This window comes from Prionailurus viverrinus, chromosome A2 (genome assembly GCF_022837055.1).
Source record: "Prionailurus viverrinus isolate Anna chromosome A2, UM_Priviv_1.0, whole genome shotgun sequence".
NCBI classification, from domain to species: domain Eukaryota; kingdom Metazoa; phylum Chordata; class Mammalia; order Carnivora; family Felidae; genus Prionailurus; species Prionailurus viverrinus.
Genome location: NC_062562.1, coordinates 27619686 through 27642412, shown reverse-complemented (window position 1 = coordinate 27642412; position 22727 = coordinate 27619686). Strand labels below are relative to the sequence as shown.

The following is a 22727-nucleotide window of genomic DNA, read 5'->3' as shown; positions in this document are numbered from 1 at the left end:
TCTGTGTTTTCCCTGATAATTCCCTCAAGAAGCTGAAATAAGGTCAAGTTGTTCAAATACTTACATAGGACTTTGGAACCTATTGTACTCATGTTCAATTCTAAACCAGTCAGAATTTTTTTAATGCTGCCAGGCTTTCTCTTCTGGGGGAATTGTGTGGAAACACATGGAATTATATTTCAGGGTAATCAGCTCAGATTCCTTTTGTATGCATGAACTTGTTCTGTTGTTTCAACTTTTATATTTATTTATTCTTTAGAACTAATCCTAGTATCATTAATTAATAGAAATAACATCAGTAATTGAAGCACTGTACAAATATTTAAATGAATCACAATTATTTGGCAAATGAAGGTGGGTATGTCTAGCAACTTATTATGTAACTTAAACTTGGCAATGGATAGACATTTCTACAGTTTTCACCATGCAAATACATAATACTGTTTAATACAAACAAATTACTAGTGGAGTGGAAATGAGTATAGTTTTGACAAAAGTAAAATACAACTCATATGCATAAATATAATAAAAATAATAATGCATTTTATTTATTTGTGTGGTGTCTACCCACAGCTGCATTCTAGCTGCTTTGTAATAAAATTAAAGCAACTGATTAAATAGCGATTAGCTGGTTAGAGACTGATCAGATTAGAGCGACAATTAAAATCAGCGTTGAACAATGTATTCAATCACTCTCCTTCTGCAAAGTCTTGGAATAAAGTTCTTTATTACATACACATGCTTTGAGTATGCAGCGTGTTGGTGTGATAGCGAGAGCTCTGGGCTTGATAAAGGGAAGGGTGGAAGCTTTTTCCTGCATGGCACCTAAGAAATGAGACCTTTGAAGCACATTCCAGCTGGAGTGTTGGCGGGCGGGGGGTACAACATAAAGGAGGATGGACAACTAGAAGTGAATGGGTATGCTCTACGTGGGACAGGGAGATATCTGCCTGAGCTGAGTGGATGGAATTGTGAGAAATGCTTTCTCATCAAAAGCAACACTTCATGGAGAAGGGAATAGGGAGCCACAGGCCCTGCCTGCCAGGATAAAAGCAGTGTGGGTGGACTTTTTGGATTACCTATGCTCCCATACATGGGAAAGGCTTGAGTCCACACACCTGTCAGGTGGGATGCTACTACTTCCTTTTGAGGAGGTTGGGGAGCAATAGGAGCTGATGGTTCATCAGTCCCCAAAGTGGCATGAGAGTCAGCCATGTGCCCCAGATACAGTTTTTGCCACATCTGTAAACAGCCTGTATATGGCATTGCTTTATTTAATATATTAATATATATATTTAATCTTTCTTTGAGTTAAGGCACTTTTTTGAAAGTTTATTTTTATTTATTTTGAGAGAGAGAGAGAGAGAGAGAGATAGGGCAGGCGGGGGAGGGGCAGAGAGAGGGAGAGAGGGAGGCAGAATCCCAAGTAGGCTCTGCACCATTAGTGCAGAGCCCCATGCAGGGCTCGAACTCACAAACTGTGAGGTCATGACCTGAGCCGAAGTCGGACTCTTAACTAAATGAGACTCCCAGGAGCCCCAAATTAACTCACTTTTGAAACAGCCTTTGAAAGGAAACTCTGCCACTATTTTAAATGGGAAACCATGCCACCTCCTACGATGAGAAAGGAAACACAAAAATACTCAGTGAAAGTAAATTATCACAAATTAATTCAAGGTGGATGCTGTTTCCTGAGAATCATGGCTCTGAACCTGAGGCCTATTCTCCCTTTATTAAAAGGGGAGATTCCCAAGTGTTCAACAGCTGATTAAGACATGTGGCACAGCACTGAGGCTTTCTCCTTGACATAATAAATAAGGACTGAACAGGAATTTAAATAAGTACATTTCTCGCCATGTGATTTAGTGCTGTTTTTCACCACTTCTGTGCCTTTCTCTTCTGTGTGTCCCCATGGTGTGTGCCCTGCCTGTAGGTACCAACTGTCCACCATAAGCCTCTCTGAGCTGGTGGTAGGAGAGCAACGCTCCTGTTCTTTATTTATTTATTTATTTATTTATTTATTTATTTATTTAATTGTGAGAGAGAGAGAGTGAAAGGGTGGGGGCAGAGAGAGAGGAGAGAGAGAATCCCAAGCAGACTCTGTGCAGGGCCCAATGTGGGGCTTAAACTCAGGAGAACCATGAGATCATGACCTGAATGGAAATCCAGAATCAGACACTTAACTGACTGAGCTACCCAGGTGTCCCAAAACTCCTGTTTGAAACCTTTCACTAGTTGTGTCTAGCTTTTACCTTCTCTTAGCCTTTCACCTTCTCACTGGAATATTTTAAAGATGATACAAGAAAATACCTGCTCCAGGAGAGAGGCTAGGTGGTTGAGTCTGTTTAATTCTTATGGTGAACATTAAGGTGTCAGTCCCCTTGCCCCTTCCTTCCTCTACAGAGGAAGTAGACAGAAGCTCAAACTTTGCTTGTAGACAGAAGCTCAAACTCAGCAGGAGTGGACCCACATTTTTTTTTAATGTTTATTGACTTACTTTGAGACAGAGAGAGAGAGAGCGCGCAAGCAGGGAAGGGGCAGAGAGAGTGGGAGAGACAGAATCCCAAGCAGGCTCTCCACCATCGGTGCAGAGCCCGATGTGGTGGGGCTCAAACTCACGAATGACGAGATCCTGACCTGAGCTGAGATCAAGAATCAGAAGCTCAACCAACTAAGCCACCCAGGCGCTGTGGGCCCAAAATTTTTAAGGAAGGGGATAAGGTGAAAGACTCCAAAGTACTTTATCTACTGTATAGTCTGTTGGGACATTCTGTCCCTTACAGGGCATAAGGAACACCTTCTAAAACCCACATGGGAGAAAATTTCATCAGGATCAGGAAAAATGTTTGGAAACTATGGGGACTTCCCCGGATGGATTTATGCCATACCAGTGTTTGGCCCGAAGATCAAAGGATTGAATTTACTAAATTTTATAAGTTCCAGGATAATATGAATTATAAAAGACAACAACAATGTAATAAGAGTTATTGGAGAATTAAAAAAAAACCTTGCATTAAATATGCATCACTTGAAAAGAACTGTCATTTAAAGAAATAGTAAAATGTGAACAGAACTGGTTATTTTAGAGTTTAAAAAAACCAAACTTTTATGTCTTGGTTTTTACTACTTTAGCACCATCTCATTTTTTTAAGAGTGTCTCCTATTCATATGGTTCTCTGTTTATGTGATTCTGTTTGAATTGCAAAGCCAAATAGGGATGTATACCAGTTAGGATTTATTATTTTTTTTTGTATGATATATTTTTTCATTAGTCAAAAAATAAATCTGTATGTATCATCAGGATGGAGTGTGAGCTTGTGATACTGTTATGTTGATATGGGCCAGTGTCTATTTGGTCCGACTTCTTTTCTTTCTTGAAAACACACACACACACACACACACACATGCACACACACTCGCGAGCACACACATGCAGGAGGCCAAAGGAAAGCTAAGTCATCCTTTGCTATTAGTTGGATTGTTTTAGGGAGGAAGCCCTTCCTCTACCCTATGGTCCTTCTAGCTGGACTTCGAATCAAATCAACATAAGACAGATTAACAGGAGAAAATCAAATTTATTTTTTTTTTAATTTTTTTTTCAACGTTTATTTATTCTTGGGACAGAGAGAGACAGAGCATGAACGGGGGAGGGGCAGAGAGAGAGGGAGACACAGAATCGGAAACAGGCTCCAGGCTCTGAGCCATCAGCCCAGAGCCTGACGCGGGGCTCGAACTCACGGACCGCGAGATCGTGACCTGGCTGAAGTCAGACGCTTAACCGACTGTGCCACCCAGGCGCCCCAGAAAATCAAATTTAATAGGTGTATGTATGGAGAATCCACATAGGAGATTCCAAAGACAAGGCAACATGAAGTGTATATGAGCTAAGGAGAAGTATAGGGTTTGAGGATACAAAGGAGAGGAAGGCCATTAACAAGAAGGGAGAGGAAATGTTTGGAAAACCTACGTGGCCCTATTATGCAGATAGGTTCTTTAGGTAAAGGGGACTGTCAAAGCTTTCTTCCTGTTTTAGGCTCTCCTTTCCAATGTAAACTTAAGCAGTTGAGGGGGAGGCAGAGAGCTTTTCCTGCATCTGGTGGGTTTTGATTAATTTTTACTCAAAATAAGCTTTATGCCAGAACATCCCATCTTGGGGCAGCTTGCCCTGGGTCCCTAAATCCCCAAGTAGAACCATGGTGACTTGGAGTGAACATTTGGTGAATAGTTTTGCCTGTATTAAAACAGCTGCAGTGCCTGGATCCAAAACAGTTTATTACTCCTCAGCCCTTGTTGAGTATCAAATCTCTCCTGAGCAGTGGGAGGCATAGCCAACTGGGAACACCCGTGGCACTAGAAGAAACGGAGCCAGAGTAGGAGACAGTATGTTCAGTGCTGGTTGGTGCTGGTCAGGCTACTTGCCTCAGGCCTCCTCAGGCTAGCACATTATCCTCAGGTGGTGCTGGTGTCCGCTGAAGTAAAGATTAAAGGAGAGGAGGGGGAGGGAGGGCAAGGGAGGGCATGGTAGGGGAGGGCTGGAGAGGGGAGAGAAAGTCATCCACTGCATGAACCGGCAAGAGAGAAGATGGACATTACCCTATGCTCTTCTGAAAGTTCTGCCACAAGGAAGCATGGTACTAAGTGGAGCTCCTTTTCTCTCTGGACTGTCCATTCCTTCTGTTTCTCCTCTGATTGCCATGAAAACTCCAGTGTCTGACCTGCTATTGCTCAAGAATAGATACATTTTTTGTAGGCAAATGTTTTTCTGAAGTAGTGAAATGAATAGAGAATCATAAACTTGTAGTTAGACTGGATGTGAGAATGAGAAGGGGGAATACTTGAACGGACGAGGGATGACTTCGGATTGTTTGCAAATGTTGATGACATGATGTTTATCAGACAGGTGGTTTGGGAAATTGCAATCCTAGCAACATTTACTCAGAGCCCAATGAATGTTCAACACCTCTACTACTTCAATTAAAAATAATCAATCTCTATCATTGTGATGAGTTGCTCTGAAAATAACCACCAATTATCCCAACTTCAGTAGAGAAGATAATATACTGTTAATTGGGGGCAGACTGGAGAGGAATACAGTTATTTGATAAGAAGGCTTTCGGCATCCTATCAATGAATTCTACCATGCACTAACCCGGCAAACAATAAACATAGAAGTGCTCTCTTTCAAAGAGACGTGTTGAGGAAGTGTCTTCTTACTTCTCTGGGGCCACACGAAAATAAGATTAAGATGCCCATCAACAATCCAACTCTTCTCTTTCTGTTGTGTGGGAACTTACATCATGTTAGAAAAGAAAATGGTGGTTTCTAACTTGAGAAAGGAATGAGTTGGCATTTGTGGTGTGGTTATTGTGATTATTTGCTGTCCTCAGATACTAAAGTGGTTATTATATAGAAAGACAAAAATTTAGTTTTTATGGTTCCCAATGACAGATCCTAGTAATAGGGAAGCTGATTGTAGCTTAAATTAATAACTGTAGCAAATTCAGAGGTATACCAGTGGGATAATCAGCCTCACAAAGTAGTGATACTCCCATGAGTGGGAGGATTCAAGCAGAATTAAAGTACTTTGACAACAAGTAACAGAGACCAACTTGGGCTAACATAAGCTAAAATGGAATTTATTAGAAGGTTATCAGAGAATTAACAGAAAAAGATGCATGCTGTAGGACCAAGCTTGAAGCAGGAATCAAGATGGACTCTACTTGGCCGTTGAGGTGTCATTGTAATAACGGATGAATGATGGTGTTGTGTCACCATCCTTACTATTTAAAGTTCTGGAAGAGGGGAGAAGGGCTGGTTGGCCAAGCTTAAGTTACATGTTCATCCTTTGTCCATGTAGAGTAGGGAGGACAGAACATCTACCAGAGGTCTCCAAGGATGTCTTCAAATCCTATAGTGAAAAGGTAGGGCACTCAATTTACTATACTACAAAGACTGCCTACAATAGGGGGTAATTTTCCAAAAAGGAAGCAGAATGAAGTAACAAAAAGGGAAAAGGGGCTGAGGAGCCAAAATTTAACAAGCAATGTTTACTATGGAAATGGACTGAAACTCTATTAGGAACATCATAAAGGAGAATTCTTCATTGGTCAGGAAATTAGGTAGAAAGACTTGGTATCTCTGGCTCCAGTAACAATCACGGGCAAGAAGAATATCATCCTTGAGAAATTAGAGCTTGGGCCTTCTTAAAAGTAGCCAGGTAAATTTGGGTAATAATATCCTCTGGTTTCTAGAAGGCTATATAGGATGGATATCCCCTGGAAAGTTTTTATCTATGATGGAGTGACAAAATGCTATATCATATAAAAATTGACATACCCAAAGTCTTGGAGGTCCTTGTTGCTTTTTCTCTTCTCCTCTCCCATCCCCTGTAATCTGTTTCTGAATGCTACTTCAGGCAACTTCCTCAAAACCCCCTTAGGAAAAAATAGGTACCCCTTCATTGTGTTCCCATAGCACACCCTGTGCACACCTCTAGGAGAACATAGTTCAAAATCATATATTAATTGCACCACTGGACTGAGAACTCCTTGATGTAGGAAATGCATCTTTTATTGCTGTGGTTTTAACTCACAGGACAGAGACAAGAAGATGAACAAATGAAAAGATAAAGGACAGGCAACCAAAGGCCCCATAGGGTGGGATTCTATCCTCTTGCTGCCTTCTCAAATATGCCCTAATCCATCTGCTTCTTGGTCCTAAGCAGTGTGAATATTTGATCTCCTGGTATCTGTCAGGTGGAACCTTTCTCTAAGAAGTCGAAAGCATTTTACTCTATTGATTTGTTCTCACCAGAGCTGAGCTATGAGTGGTAAGTAGGCATTTATTTCTATTATGACTGTCAGTAGTATGATTTCAAATCACTTTTATCACAGTGATTTCAAGGATCACACCTTTCATTTACAAAGCTAGCTCTATAGAACTGCACCAAACCAAACCATATTAAGCTATAACCCAAGTTGTCAATTCGTGGACAGTATTTTTAGCAGAAATTATCTTCCTTTCTTATTTATACTGTGTGTGTGTGTGTGTGTGTGTGTGTGCTTGAGCAAAGTCATTTAGATATGAACAAAGGCATATACACAAGCTTAGAAATCATTTTAAAAATTCCCAACCAAAATGTTTTGGAGAAGAGTGAAATCACAAGCAAACAGAAGGGAGTCTGAATGAAGTCACAAAGCTCTTGTGTCAAATAGACTGTGGATGGGTTACTTACCCTCTGAATATAATTCCTCTTGGCAGATGTGGAATCTAGGAAATGAATCTGGTAAAAGCAGAATATTATCCATAAAGTTGTGATATTACATGAACTCGTTGGTTCTTGGTCACTGTCCACTCTGCATAAATCCAGACCTCCTGGGCAATTGGAGGGGAGGTTGAGAGAGTGAGCAGAGATCTCTTCAATCCCATGGTTAATCACATAGGACACCAAGAGGATGTACTGTTTTGTTCCTTCTTCACACTATTTCCTACATAGAGGAGAAACTGGTGAGGGGAATCGGGCTATATACACCTACATAATTCAATCCCTACACTGTCTTGGTCAGAGTTGCCAGGAGAAGCAACAGTCAGAATAGCATTACTCTTGAGCATGCCATTTCACACTGACCCTTTCATAAGTAAACCAAATCCTTCCCCTTCAGGATTTAATTCTTTGTGGCAAAAATACATCTGAAGCTCCTCCTAGAACATCTCCCAAGATGGAGTTAGGCTCTGTGTGTGGCTGCAAATCTAATTAGTTTTCCTTTTTACCTTGTGATTTTATCTCGGTATAATGACTGAAATCCTGTTTCCAGGACAACCAGAAGTTGACCAAGGTCTTTGTATCTACGTGGTCAGAGTCCTACTATAGTTTCAATTCCTCTCACTTTTGTGGCCCAAATTATTATTAGTTCTATGAATCTGCCAGCTTTTTTCCTTGTGTTCTCTCTCCACACAAGGTCAGGCTTACTTGTGCACTTGCTCCAAATATACTAATATAAATCCTGTATTTCTGGGGGCGCCTGGGTGGCGCAGTCGGTTAAGCGGCCGACTTCAGCCAGGTCACGATCTCGCGGTCCGTGAGTTCGAGCCCCGTGTTGGGCTCTGGGCTGACGGCTCGGAGCCTGGAGCCTGTTTCCGATTCTGTGTCTCCCTCTCTCTCTGCCCCTCCCCCGTTCATGCTCTGTCTCTCTCTGTCCCAAAAATAAATAAAAAACGTTGAAAAAAATTAAAAAAAAAATAAATCCTGTATTTCTGAAAGCTAACCTTGATGGCTTTCCTTTGTACTACACAATGGACTTCCATTGTGATAAGGACTTCCCACTGAAAAGTGTTATTGCCCATGCTGATTGATCCCTAGTACCAGCACTTAGCACATAGTAGGCACTCAGTAAATCTGAGCTGCTATTACTATCATCATTATTATAATTACTAGTATCACATTATAGTTATTCTGAGGTTAAACCATAAAATACCTATAAAGTACGTGAACAGATTGCCTGGCACATTGTAGGCACTCAATAAATATTAAGTACTGTTAATTAAAGATACAGAAGCCAGAGACTTATTTAGGAAACACAACACCTTTCCGGGTAATTGCCTTGGCTCCTTTCTGCTCATTTTTATATACCATTCCCTTTTAGCGTACTGTATAAGGAGGATGTGTTTTTATAATGATGCATCATATAGAGGTAATTCAAGGTGTTCAGTCACCAAAAAAGTTCACTTATACTCAGTTACTAAATTGGAAAAGTTGTCTCATATTTTATATATTCATTTTAGAGTGATGATTGTGTGTTGTTTACAAGTGACTTATGCTCATCAATTAAAAATGTAAGTGCGCTGTTGAGAATGAACCCTGGTGCAGCCACTGTGGAAAACAGTATGAAGTTTCCTCAAAAAGGTAAAAATAGAATTACCATTTGATCCAGTAATTCCACTACTGAGTATTTACCCAAGAAAACAAAAACACTAATTTGAAAAAAAAAAAAAAAATATATATATATATATATATATATATATATATATATGGTAGCATTATTTACAATAGCCAAATTATGGAAGCAGCCCGAGTGTCCAGCAGCCCGAGTGTCCATCGATAGATGAATGGACATTCTCCATTCCATATATATATGATGGAATATTACTCATCCATAAAAAAAAATGAAATCTTGCCATTTGTAGCAATATGGGTGAATCTAGAGGGTAGGATACCAAGCGAAATAAGTCAGTTAGAGAAAGATAAGTACCATGTGATTTCACTCATGTGTGGAATTTAAGAAACAAAACAAACAACAAAAAAAGAGACAAACAAACAAATCCCAGATTCAAATATACAGGACAAACTGGTGATTACCAGAGGGGAGGTGGTTGGGGGGATGGGTGAAATGGGTGAAGGGGATTAAAAGTACACTTATCTTTTTTAAGAACATTTTTTAATGTTTATTTTTGAGAGAAAGACACAGGGTGCAAGCAGAGGGGCAGAGTGAGAGACACAGAATCTAAAGCAGGCTCCAGGCTCTGAGCTGTCAGCACAGAGCCCAACCCAGGGCTGGAACTCATGAACCATGAGATCATGACCTGAGGTGAAGTCAGATGCTTAACTGACTGAGCCACCCAGAACCTCTCTAAGAGCATGCTTATCTTGAGCATTGAGTAATGTATAGAATTGTTGAATTGTTATATTGTATACCTGAAACCTATATAACACTTTATGTTAGTTATACTTGAATAAAAAAAAATGTAAGCAGTGAAGAAAATTATAAAGAAGGAAGTAACACATCATCCTAAATCCCATCAGTCAGAAGTGTCCACTGTGAACCATTTGAAGAGTGTCTCTTACTACACGTGTACAGATACAAAGATAGAAAAATTGCAAGTATTAAGCTTACAAAAATGGGACTAACTTCAAGACCATAATACACATGCTTTATAAATGGAGGCATTACATTTCATTGTACTTGAATTGAGGAAAAGAAAAATAAACTGAAAATAAAGGAATTGCTAAAGTTCAGACATTTTTTTTTTACTATCACTTCTGTTTGTTTCTGAAAGACCATCCCTAAGGTTAAGAAGAAAATCTGAAGTAATTAAAAAGTTGGAGCCCTTGAGAATTTCTCACTACATCAACTTTAGACAATATCATTTACTAGAAAAGATGACATGATGGGTTTCTCTCATTTCTTTCAACTTTTCTCTCATTACCTTCCAAATTTGTTGCTTGCATTACATATGCTCTGGTAGGTTTACAACATCCTCATTCTGTCTTGCAAGCATAATCCTCCTGTTTGTTTAGCTCTGGTTCTGTTTTCATTTGGACCCACCATTCATTACTGGCCCTTACACATCTCAAGACAGCTTGTACATCCCAGGAGTATTTATTTTGACTTATTTTAGGTTGTATAACTTTCTTCATCAAGGTTTTGTTTTTTGGGGTTTGTTTTTTTTATAAAGAAAGCCTCATAAAGGTTACATTTTCTGAGATTTTTCACTTTTTTTTGTCTTAGAGAGAGAGCATGGGGGAGAGGGGTGGGGAGAGAGAGAGAGAGAGAGAGAGAGAGAGAGAGAGAGAGAGAGAATATCTTAAGCAAGCACCAAGCTCAGTGTGGAGCCCAATGCAAGGCTTAATCCCACAACCCTGGGATCATGACCTGAGCTGAAATCAAGAGTCAGACACTCAACCGAGCCACCCAGGTGCTGGGATTTTTCACTTCTGAAAATATTTATGTACTGCCTTTATTCTTGGATAACAACTTGGATGATATGATATTCTTGGGTTGCCTTTTCTTTGCCACTGAAGCTTACAGATTTTGCTACATGATCTTCAGAGATTGAATGTTGTTATAGAAAGTGTGAAGCCAGGCTGATTTTTTTTTTCTGTTGAAGTTGGTGTGCTTCCTTCTCCCTGATGCCTGAATAACTCTAGTTATTAATTAGGATGTCTTAATGCTGATTGTTACTTTTTTTTTCTCGATATGATGCATCATTTCTACCTGTGGACTCAGTCCTTTCACCTTTAGGGAAATGTCTCTGTGTGATAACTCAGTGTTCCTTTTCTAGCGTTCCTTTTCGTGGTACACTGTTTTGGGGAACATCCGTTGTGCTTCTGTTGGGTTACTTTACCTGTCTTCCAAATTAAAGCTTTGCTTTCTGTTTGCTTTAACAAGTCCCTTGCCTTTTCCTTATGTGTTCATTATATTGAGTTTTTTCATCATTCTGTTAATTTGGTGTTTAGCTTTGGTTTTTTCCATTTCTGTTTCTAATTAATTTATTCATTAGATTTTCAGTGGTACATAATATTTTTCAGAGTGTTTGCTTAGCTCTGAAATTTCCTTTTCTCAACTCTGAGCTCTTATTGAATGTTCTTATTAAGTTCTTTAATATTACAAAGCACTCATGGGGCATTTGTATCTCTTCGTTGGGTTGTATTTGCTTCCAGCTGAGCTCTTCATCTGTCCTTTGCGTAATGATCCTCTCCTCCTTTCATTTTTCCATCCACGGCTTGTCTGCCTGCTAGAAAAGCATGCTTTCTCTTTGTATCCTGCTTACTAGTAAGACAGGTGTTTATGTTTATTTCTGAACTGATGTAAATGGATCTTCCTTGATCGTTTCTCAAAATATTTGGGACTACTTTGTCTTCCAAATTTTGAGCCATAAGTTTGAGAATTGGTTGTTGCTTTCTACCTATATTTCTAAAGATGGCTGTTTCTCAGAGTGTGGTCCTGGGACCAACAGCATCAATTCATGAAGGAAATTCTTGGGCCCCACCCAACCTTATTAAGTCCAAAACTCTGGAGATGGGGACCAGCAATCTATGTTTTCGTAAGCTTTCCAGGTGATTCTGGTGCATCTTAAAATTTGAAAGCCACTGCAATAAACATTGTGCAGATGTGGGGATGGAAAGGTTTAGTGAAGCAGAGCCCGGCCCATGCTTGGGGACCTGAGCCCTGCTCTGTCTTCTGAGACTCTACTAAATATCCTGATCCAGCTCTATCTTCTGAGATCCTGTTAAATATCCTGGGCCTGTTCCTCAGCAAGGGCTGTTCTATGTCTTTGGGCTAGACCACTTTCTTCGCTTGGCATGTTGCTGTGGAAATCAACAAGCTCTGATGGCCCTTTCTGCCTCTGTTGGCAGGGCCGCCATGAACTGTTGTGCGTCTTATACCTGCACAGAGACACCTAGCTGAGCTTGAGTGGGGACTCAAATTCAGTCAGCATTCTGCCCACAGGAAATGTGCCTGGTGCAGGGCTGCTTCAGCCCAAAGGAGGGGATGCCTTTTCTAATTCTGATCTTTGCACAAGGAACATCTGTAGTATATAACTGGCAGGGTCTTTAAATAATATGAAAGGGCTTCTGTAATAAAGCTGTAGTCCTTGAGTTTGTCCAAGTTTCTCTAATCGCTCCCCTTTCCTCACTCCTCACCTTTACAAGTTTTAGAGTATTTTTGACAATTTTAAACATTCTTTCTACTTCCTTTCTTTCTTTAGTGCTACTTCTGGGTGTGTGTAGGGGTGGGGTAGGGAGAGTTGATGAGGTTGACTTTACCAGAATGTTCATTTCCTTATAGTTTAAAATTTTTTAGCAAAAGCACTGACTACTTTGCTGGTTTTTTTTTTTTTAATTTTTTTTTTCTCAACGTTTATTTATTTTTGGGACAGAGAGAGACAGAGCATGAACGGGGGAGGGGCAGAGAGAGAGGGAGACACAGAATCGGAAACAGGCTCCAGGCTCTGAGCCATCAGCCCAGAGCCTGACGCGGGGCTCGAACTCACGGACTGCAAGATCGTGACCTGGCTGAAGTCGGACACTTAACCGACTGCGCCACCCAGGCGCCCCTTCTTTGCTGGTTTTATAGAGGGTGACAACATTTTAGTCTTTAAAAATGCTTATCAGGGCGGGGTGTCTGGGTGGCTCAGTCGATTAAGCATCCAACTTTGGCTCAGGTCATGATCTCACCATTCATGAGTTTGAGCCCTGCGTCGGGCTCTGTGAAGACAGCTCAGAGCCTGGAGCCCGCTTTGATTCTGTGTCTCCCTCTCTCTCTGCCCTTCCCATGCTGGCACATGCTCTCTCTCTCTCTCTCTCTCCCTCTCTCTCTTCTCTTGAAAACAAATAAACATTAAAAAATAGTAAAAAAAATAAAAAAAAATAAAAATGCTTATCATGGGGTGCCCAAGTGGCTCAGTTGGTTACGTATCTAACTCTTGATTTCAGCTCGAGTCATGAGCTGGTTTGTGAGGTCAAGCCCCGCATCAGTCTCTGCACTGACAGTGAATAGCCTGCTTGGGATTCTCTCTCTCTTTCTCTCTCTGCCCCTTCTTCACTAGTGCTGTCTCTCTCTCAAAATAAATAAATAAATTTAAAAAATGCTTATCATTTCCTTGCTATTTTTTTGTGAGTGATTGGGGGTGTGTTATTCTAAACCTCTGCCTCATTGTACTATTAATATATAACAAATGTATTAAAGTTATTTTTTACCAACACGAATGAAAATAATATTATTTTGCATTCGTTTCCATTTTTATTGAAATAATTGACATACATATGTTTAATGCATACAGCATGATGGTTTGATTTACATATATTGTAAAAGGATTACTGTAATAGTTTCACCTAATATCCATTTTCTCATATAGTACAATAAAAAAAAAGAGAGAAGAGGAAAAAAGGAGGGGGGATTCTTGTATTGACTATTTTCTGCTTAGCTTTTTATCAGATAGATTTCCTTAGTTGTAAGCAGTTGTGTATTTTGAACAACTTAGGCAGGGGGAAAAAGAGAGACTTGAGAGGATGCTGGGTAGTATATGGAATGAAAGAATAAATCCTGGGGAAGAAGAGCTGGCATCCGGTGCCCTCAGCAGGACAGACTGGTGGACATTGGGAGGGTGCTGGCTGTGAAGTTACTGCACTCTGAGTATCCACTGGGCCCATGATGTGAATGGCAGCCCCCACAGTGCAGCAGGAAAGGGCTCTTAGAGCAGTGGTTCTCACCAGGGGGTGGTTTGTCCTCCCCACCGCCACCCAGAGGCCATTAGCAATCTCTGGAGACATTGTGGTTGTTATAACAGGGGAGGCAATACTACTGGCATCTGGTGGGTAGAAGACATAAATATCTACGATGCAGTGACAACACTCCACAACAGAGAAGTATCTGATCCAAATGGCAATAGCACTGAGGGGGAGAAATCCTGCCCTGAAGGACAGGAGTTTAGATAGGCAAGAATAATAGTTGTTCATTATACTTTGCAGTCGGTAGATGGGCATTCACACTGATCCAGGAATGGGTGTGTGTACCAGTTGCATTCAGACTTGAGCATTGCATTCATTTGAAAAGAAGAGAAAAATACTGGGCTTTTTTTAACTGAAGAATTAAACATTTTATTTCCTTGGAGGTACAGTCATTGTGTTATTGTCTACACTTGTACCAACACCCATAAGTTCGTTTTAATTCACTAAAGAAAGCTACATTAATCCTCCCTGTAATGGTTAAGTTTGTAACTCTAATGAAGTTTCCAAAATTAGATTCCTGTATCATCACCATAGGAACTGTAGAAACATTGATTCGGTAATAAATAAAAGTTTTAGCTCCATACTCAAAGGAGCTTATCTTTGAGCCTCATACTTTGTACAAAACTAACAGGTAAAAACTACCTTTTGTTTTCTTAATAAAACTGGTGTTTGCAGGTGACTGCATGGTCACTGGACAACAGACCTTGTGACTGGACAAGTCAGCTAATCTCCCTAGAATGCAGTGGCAACAACATATTTTTAAATGGGTGTGGAGGAACAGATGAGCCCTTTTCTGTTCTAACACTCTATGAGATTCTGCAGCATAAGCTCTGTGGACTGGATGAGGCTTCCCTCCTGGAAGGCTGGGGGCAGGGGAGCCTTCTGCTTTAGATGGATCTCTTAAGTTTCTGGTAGATGCCCCAGTGCCAGTCTGCATATAACTTCTCTTTTGCCAGGATGCCCACAGCAAGCTATAATGCAACACTGCACATTAATACATTTTAACAGATTTTAAATGAACTTTCTCTAAACAGATAGAAGAAAATTAGAACATTCCGAGGGAAATCCCTTGGCAGACAAGCACATCTGTCGGTGATTTGGCAAGGCTGGAACAGTTTCATTAGAGCTACATCAGCAGTTTTTCTCAAAATGTGAACGGTGTGTTTGCTAAAGGCAAACACAATCATGGCTGAACTTCACAAACTTCTCTCAATTACAAGGAAATGTCACTGTCAGAACTCTAATGCCTCACATTATCCCAACCACAAGTTCTTGGGCAAAGAACAACAGCAAACTCAGAAGTCGAATCTGAAAAGCCATTTAATACTGTAGAAGTTTCTTTCTGCCATCTGTAAGCAAAGTGATATTTGACGGTGTTTCTCAATGTTGATAATGTGCAAAGATGTTTATCTTTATTACTTGCTATCAGTGTGGTATATCATTACATAAACTTGATTTTGCTTCTAATTAAACATTTAAAATGCAGTTGCTTTTCTTTGCTCTTGTGACAACATGGAAGATTAAGTGACTTTCGTTGCCCAGTGGAATTATGTATGCTAAAAACTCAACCCAAATTAATTTCTGTTGGCAAAATACACGTTTAAATATTATAATCCTATTCATTTTGGGTAAATTAATATTCCCTGTGAACGAATATTTTAACCAAAATGTGGTAAGTTTATTAATAAGTCTGAGAGGGGAGAGAAAAAACAACCTGAAAAATTGTCGACATTTTGCTTGATGGTTACCTTTCATGCTGACAATTATTTCTGGGATTTCTAAGCAAAGAACACATCTCCTCAATTGCTCTCCATTAATCTAGAAAATGTCCTTTCTTTAATTTGTTTAAAAATCATCTACTTGTTTCTGAATATTACGTTCCTCTGTGTTCTGCAGTATGAATGCTGGAATTATATTTCCGCAGTGTACATCGGGTGGGAGGTACTTACCACGGTACGTTTTTTCAGACTTGTTTTACAATTTTGAGATGAGAGGATATGATCTAAACATCCTGAGCTCTGATACCAGTTTCTCTATGAAGCCCTCCCGATAGCAATAGCTCTCAACACTCCTTTGTACTGAACCTCTTCTGTATTCCTTCTTTCTGGGTATCTGACAATCCAGTGTTGTTGCTTATTGCCTCTCTCTCAGCTACAAGACTAGGGTTCTTTGCCCAATGTCTCTTGGCTGTTTTAGTTTCTTCACACACAAATTGCATAGCCTGCCTGCTCCTTCGGGACTTCAAGATAGGGGCCATATTAGTTGATAACCTCAGTTTTTCTTAGCTTCCATTCAGACTTCACTAGAAGAGGGACCTAAGAGTTACCCTTAAATGCGAATTCTTAACAGTCTTAATTCCCTGCCCGTTTCTTGGTGTTGGAAACTGAGGACTTATAGGCTTACACTTTGCTTGGATCCTCCTAGTACCTGACAGCACATTTATCATGGAGGAAAAGCTGGATAATTTCTTTGGGCAGTGATTATTTCCTCATGTGACTCTTTTGGAAAGGTGGTGTAGATATGACTAAAAGTGGGTAAGGGCCCTTGCGTTTGAAAGACCAGAGTTCAGATGCTGCTTTTGCTGCTTTGTGAATGCAAAACTTTCGTGAAATTATTGGACCTCTATGAGCCCAAGTTTCTTGCCTATAAAATAATACTGCCACTCTCCTATATATGTTATAATGTTATATATATACATGTTATAATATTTTATAATTTAATATAAATTAAATATTGAATGCCTCTTAGCTGCCATAAAAATAATTTTATAACAGAAGCTATTGCCATTGTTTTGGAAGTCAGTGAAAGTGTGCAGGGCTCTGGGATACAGGGTTGTGAGAAAAATCTTGCCCCATCTTTTCCCCCACATCAGTGTTGTCTGCAGTTGACTTTGCCTAATTTCTGTGCACTTGTTCCTATTTTTCTCTAATTTTTTAAAATATTTCTTCCCCTTTCCTTCCAGAATACATAGACATACTATGGTTCTACAGGAAATGAGGCAGAAATGGGGCTGTATAAAATAATTTAAGATATAGTTCTGTTTGTACAAAACTGAGAACATCAGAAATCTCTGATAAATTTGATTTCTGATATCTTCCAGATCATTAAAAGCACATTTTTATTTTTACTGAAATACTTGAAATCAAATACAACAGAAGATTCACAGGGGAACAATACTCACACCTGCCTTCATATTATTAGATTCAGTCAGATTTAACTCTCATCTCTTGATGATGATGATAACAGCCAGCATGCTGGGCATTGTGCTATGAGGTAGAAACCATCCTCATGCTCACTCTGTAGGTGGCCAGACTCCAGAGCCCATACCTGTTTTTTGTCCAGTTTTATTCTTAGATCTGGAGATTCAAAGATAGATAAGATGGAATCTTTGCCTTCAAGGAGCTTACAGACTAAGGGAGAACGAGAACACTTAGATTATCTTACTATGAAACTGCACAGGAAGCTGCTGCAGGAGTAATTCAAATACCAAGAACAGCAAAAGGAGACTTAATCTTGTCTGTTTCCTCAGATCTGTGAGGAAACTGGTGTGGATTTTGGAGACCAGGTCAAATTTCCACAGCAGAGGAGACTGAAGGATGGGGAAAAGGGGAATGGGCAAGACTGCAAAATTAATAGCTGAGCTGCAAAAAGGGGGTCCTGAACGAGAGTGGAGGGTGGAAAAGCCAAGGTTGCAGAAAGTCAACCACCAGGAGAGCAGGTGGCCCATGAGGACTGAAGGAAGCCATCAGGTTTTGCCTGAGGCCATCACTAGTGACCTTGGCCAGCCATTCTAATAGAATGGCAAAGGGAAGAAACCAACTTTGTATTTGGCTGAGGAGACAGCAAAGACCGGGTATTCAGAAGATTCTTTCAGGAGCTTTTGTGGTTAATGACAGGAGAAAACAAAGTTGGTAATTTGAGAGTGTAACATGGTTGAGCAGACTTTTATTTGTGAGAAAGAAACATAAGAATTAGTAGAGGAATCAATAGCAAAGGGGAGGTTGAAGACAAATGGAAAGAAAAGAGTTTTTCTGAGCCATAGAGGAGGAAGCTGGTGAGAAGTGTTTTATTATACTTTACATGGGATTCAAATGCTTAACTATAGACTGTTGCAAAGGGACATACATTTTGGACAGAAATACTTGGTGACCTTCCACATTCTTTTCCTTGAAGGCATGGCTCGGTGAGTTTTGCCAGAGCTCAGTATAAAGAAAACAATGGTTAACATGATGTCCTTGGCTTAATCTCCTTACTGAGGGTTCCTCTGATTCCTCTCCTCTTTGCTTACCTTTGTCCACTTTCTTGATGCTGGCCACTTCTGACCCCTCAAATGGTGGTTGCTCTTGGCTCCTGGCTTTTTTCTTTGTTGTCTTAGCTTCCAGATACTAGCTGCCCAGTTTTGGCTCAAATTTTAAGGCAGGTAAATCAATCTGTAATGATCCCTTTTCTTGGCTAGGCCAAGGTCTTGATTTTTCATATCCTGTCCTCAGGGTAGCCTGACTCTGCTTAGCCCAGTGGATGCCCTATGACTTTTCCCCTACTGTCCTAGTGGTGTGTGTGGGACCAAGGGCATGATAGAGTTCAACGAAAGGTCTAGGAAGGAGGAGGAGAGACACTGAAAAAAGAATACAGTTGGAAGAATAGAGGAAGAGCACTTCACCTGCGGGAAGACTGCCCAATGCAGCAGGGAAGAGTGAAGAATCTGCACAATGGACAATGGGAGGAGAAAACTGAGCAGGTCTAGGCAGGCAGAGCCATCAGGGGGAACCGGCTGTGCAAATAAAAAAAAAAGCCACCATAATAAGAAAATGCAACAGGTAACTATTCAGAGTTTCTAAAGCAAAGAGTCAGTCACCATTGCTTGCATTTGGCAGAGACTTAAAGGTAGTGGAGTGGCAAATGGGAGTGGCAGCTTTATAGAGGCAAAGCGGGAAGGATTCCGGTATGCCATTACTAGAGCTTGTTGGCAATGGGAAAGCTGGAGCCAGGCCATCTGGAAGCTGGACATCCTATGGGGTTGGTGAGGAGAGCAAATTTAGCTTTCTCTGGTTGCTCCAAAGAGCCAGGGGAAAAAATGGGGGAAATTGGCAGTTATTGATAAAGTGCCGACCACTTAGGACCAATTGCTTCAGAGATTGTGGTTTGGCTTCTTGGACTGGTTGCTGGAGATTGTGGGTCAGAGTTCTATGTTTTGTATATGATCTGACCACCATCCCTTGCATATTAAGTCTCTCATGAACTAAAGTGACGGAGGCCGTTTCCCCTGTATGTATGTACCATATTTTGCAGGACACGCTTTGACGTGTGGCCCGGCCAGAGCTGAGTTGTAACAGAATTCTGCACTATTCCACATGGCAGCGTGCCAGCACACTGTGTTTCCACAGTCCCCTTTCAGACACTAAGGGGGCTGGCTTCTATACCAAAAACTGGAAGCAATATTTTTATAGATGTTAACTTTTATGGAAACATTAAAAGTAACACTCAGAATGCTTTTCTTTTGTGTTTACTCAAATATAGTTCTCAATGCAGCTATGGCTTTCAGAGAAGCCTAATTACTTTCATATACCATGAACAGTCAATAGAGCATTGGGAAAAGTCATAGCTATAAATTTATATTACTTGAGGGAGAATATTTGGTCTTAGAAATATTAATGTGGCCTCCCATCTCATATTATAGGAATTAGTTTTATTTGTGAAGTAGAATTTGATTGACTTTCTGACCTACCTAAGAATGTGGCACCAGGGAGAAGGGTTTTGCACGTTGGCTGGCTGTGAGTTGTTCATTCTAGAGAGATGTCAGCTCACAGAAAGGGCAGTCTCCCTTTAAAAGAGATGTACTTCAATATCCCTCTGCTTTGTTCATAGGAGATGTCAGTAGGATGGAGTAACAGAAAGTCACACGTTGTGTCAGATGATTGGAGATGGCATTCATTTTCAGTTAATGCTGAGCTGGTAATGGATTTCAAGAGTATTTTTTAAAATCACTAAGCTATTTATCATTTTCATTGAGCAGCAAAAATTAAAAGTTGCCAATGTAGAAAGCTAAAATAGATAACCAGGGGGTGGGAAGTGAAATCCTGGCTGTGAATGTTTTTCAGCACTAATTTCAGGTCTGTTATTCTGGTGGAAACTCCCAACGCTTTTCTTCAGTAATATGCGTGCATGCGTAAAATACTGTGCCAGGGAAAATTATTATAGAGTAGTGTCACATCACCTGGGTTAATGCTGCTGTTTATAATATTGTAATGTTAATATCAATCCAAAGCAATACTTTCCATGTGCAAGTTGGTATCATGAGGACAAAATATGGTTTCCTGTCCCTATTTCTGATCAAGAACAGTCTTGCTTACGGTCTCAAGGGTGCCGAGTGAGTATGACTACATTCAACCAACTGTAGATTATCGCTAAAGGAACAATTCAAGTGTGTATCCTAGTTTAAATGAAAACATGCAGGCACTGCCCATTGTTGAATGCTTACATGTCCCCCAGAACTTGGAGAAATGCTCTGGTCATCAGAACACCCACGTGACAGACAAGCTGCTTATTGTCCTAGTCTGAACAGAACCATCAATTCAGAGTCAGGATTTGCTATTGCTGTAGTTTACTTCTTTCATGCCACACACAGCCACTGGGACATGTGCTGCAGCCACCAGGGTGATACTGAACCTCAGGCATGTATATAGGGCCCACGCTGAGGACTGCCATTGCTGGGAGTCCCCTTTGGGAACCTTTCTTCACTCTTATCAGATACAGGCTATTCTCCTTCTACATGTGATATTTTCCTTTCTTAAATAATCCAGCTCTACTGCTTCTGTAAGCCTACCTACCTGCCTAGAATGAAGACTACATTTTCAACCCACCTTTCTTCTTAGATGTATAACTAAATTCTGGCCAATGGGAATGAAGAGAAGTATGTGCAAAAATTAGAGCATGTCCTTAAAAGTTGGATGCCTGCCTTGCCCCCATCCTGCTGTCTAGACAGTAGGTAGGATGGCAGGAGTGCCATCATGGACCATGAGAATAAGGACCATACTCTAGGGGTGCCATAACAGAAGTCTGAAAGTAGCCTGGGTGTTAGATGACTGCAGAGCTAGTGGCCAGACCAGTTCTGGTCTTCTGGTCCCCAGGTTCATGTGGGATTATGAAACCCTGTCTGTTTAAGTCACTGTTATTTTGACGTGTCTCTCTGTGTGTTTATGGGTATATATATATATATATATATATATATATATATGATATATAGTTATACCTGATTTGTAGCTAATAGGCTGCATATATATATATATATATATATATATTCTTTTTCTTTCTTTGCATTACCTTCAGCCTTTCAGTAGATTATTGTGTCACAGATACATGGTATATCTGTAAGATATGTAACATTAAATATATTCTTGTATGTGTAAAAATATTTTTCTATCTAATTTTGATAAGATATGTAGAGTTCAGAATGTTGTAAGAATGCATACAGCTTCTAATTTGAAGGTCACTTAGTTAAGATAAATCATTTTAACAACCTTTCATTAAAGGGCAGATTTGAAATCTAATTTTCCTTTCCTGTTTTTCCCCTTAAATTTTGAAAAGAGCATATTAGAAGCTATTCTGATTGGCACATCGACCATGTAACCAGGGTGACTGTCGCAACTCAGATGGATTCCTCTTAAATCACTTCAATATGGTAGCAGTGAATGTTCCTGTCCAACCTCTGTCCACCCCAAACTCTGTCTTCTCCCAAAGCCGCATGATTTGGGGCCCTTGGAAGTGTCCAGTGTTAGAGAGAGTCAGGCAGTTCTTCTGCCAACAGCACAAGTGAGAGTGTTTCTTTATGGAACGTCCCTTCTGCAGTGTACTTGAATGAACAAGCTAAAGAATGAACCTCAGCAGGCTCATTTTATTTTCCTGTTTGCCATTTTCATCTTGCTTCCTAGCATAGCCCATTGAATAGCTACTACTGTTAGTACCCCAGGATGTGGGGAGGCCCAGTTATGTGTACCTGGGTTTTGAATTGTTTCCCTGTAAGGATTAAACTTCATACACTACTTATGTGCGTATGAAAGTTTGTTGCAAGTGGATTTGCCCAGCTCAGTGGCTGTTCTTCCTCATTGATATTCTTTGGGGAGTTTGCTTGGAACGAGTTCCAACTTTAGGCTCCCTTGCTGTCAAAATAACATGTACAGCAGTGAAGGAAAATACATCTAAGTCCATCAAGCCCATCTTCTTTCTCTATGACTATCTCTAATTAGGCTTTGAAAGTTTTATTTTAACTTAAAAAAAATACTTTCGAGACAGAGAGGGAGAGAGAGAGAGTGCACGCATGAGTAGGGAAGGGACAGAGAGAGAGGAAGAGAGAGAGAAAGAATCCCAAACAGGCTCCACCCTGCCAGCATGGATCCCAACGTGGGGCTAACTCACAAACCATGAGATCATGACCTAGTTGCCTCTAGGTTTTGAAAGTTTTAGGTGCAGAGAAGGTGGGCCTCAAAACCAGAGGTTCATGCTGCAGTTTAAGGAGGGAATTAGGGAACAAATTCTTCTAGAGTTCATAAAATGTCCATTCGATTTTTTCAGACTTGGTGAAAACATATAGTGTTTGTAATGGAAAAATATGCTTTCGTTTGAGTCAGTGTGGTGTAAGCTTTTCTTTTATTCTTCTTAGGGGCCATAGACTTTCAGGAAGCTTTTTAGACATTTGTTGTATATCATGAGGGCTGCACATATT

The 22727-nt window shown here is 40.3% G+C and overlaps 1 protein-coding gene across 9 annotated transcripts in view; it reads left to right on the top strand.

Annotated features, from left to right (window-relative positions):
• FHIT (fragile histidine triad diadenosine triphosphatase) overlaps positions 1–22727 on the top strand; it is a 1426527-nt gene that overhangs the window by 566384 nt on the left and 837416 nt on the right. Inside the window, exon 1 of one of the 9 annotated variants that reach the window (XM_047850996.1) lies at positions 15241–15359. The exons of the other annotated variants lie outside the window; for them this stretch is intronic. The gene's annotated coding sequence lies outside the window, so the exon portion shown is untranslated. Of the gene's footprint in view, positions 1–15240; positions 15360–22727 lie in introns of those variants that run through there. 9 annotated transcript variants of the gene reach the window in all.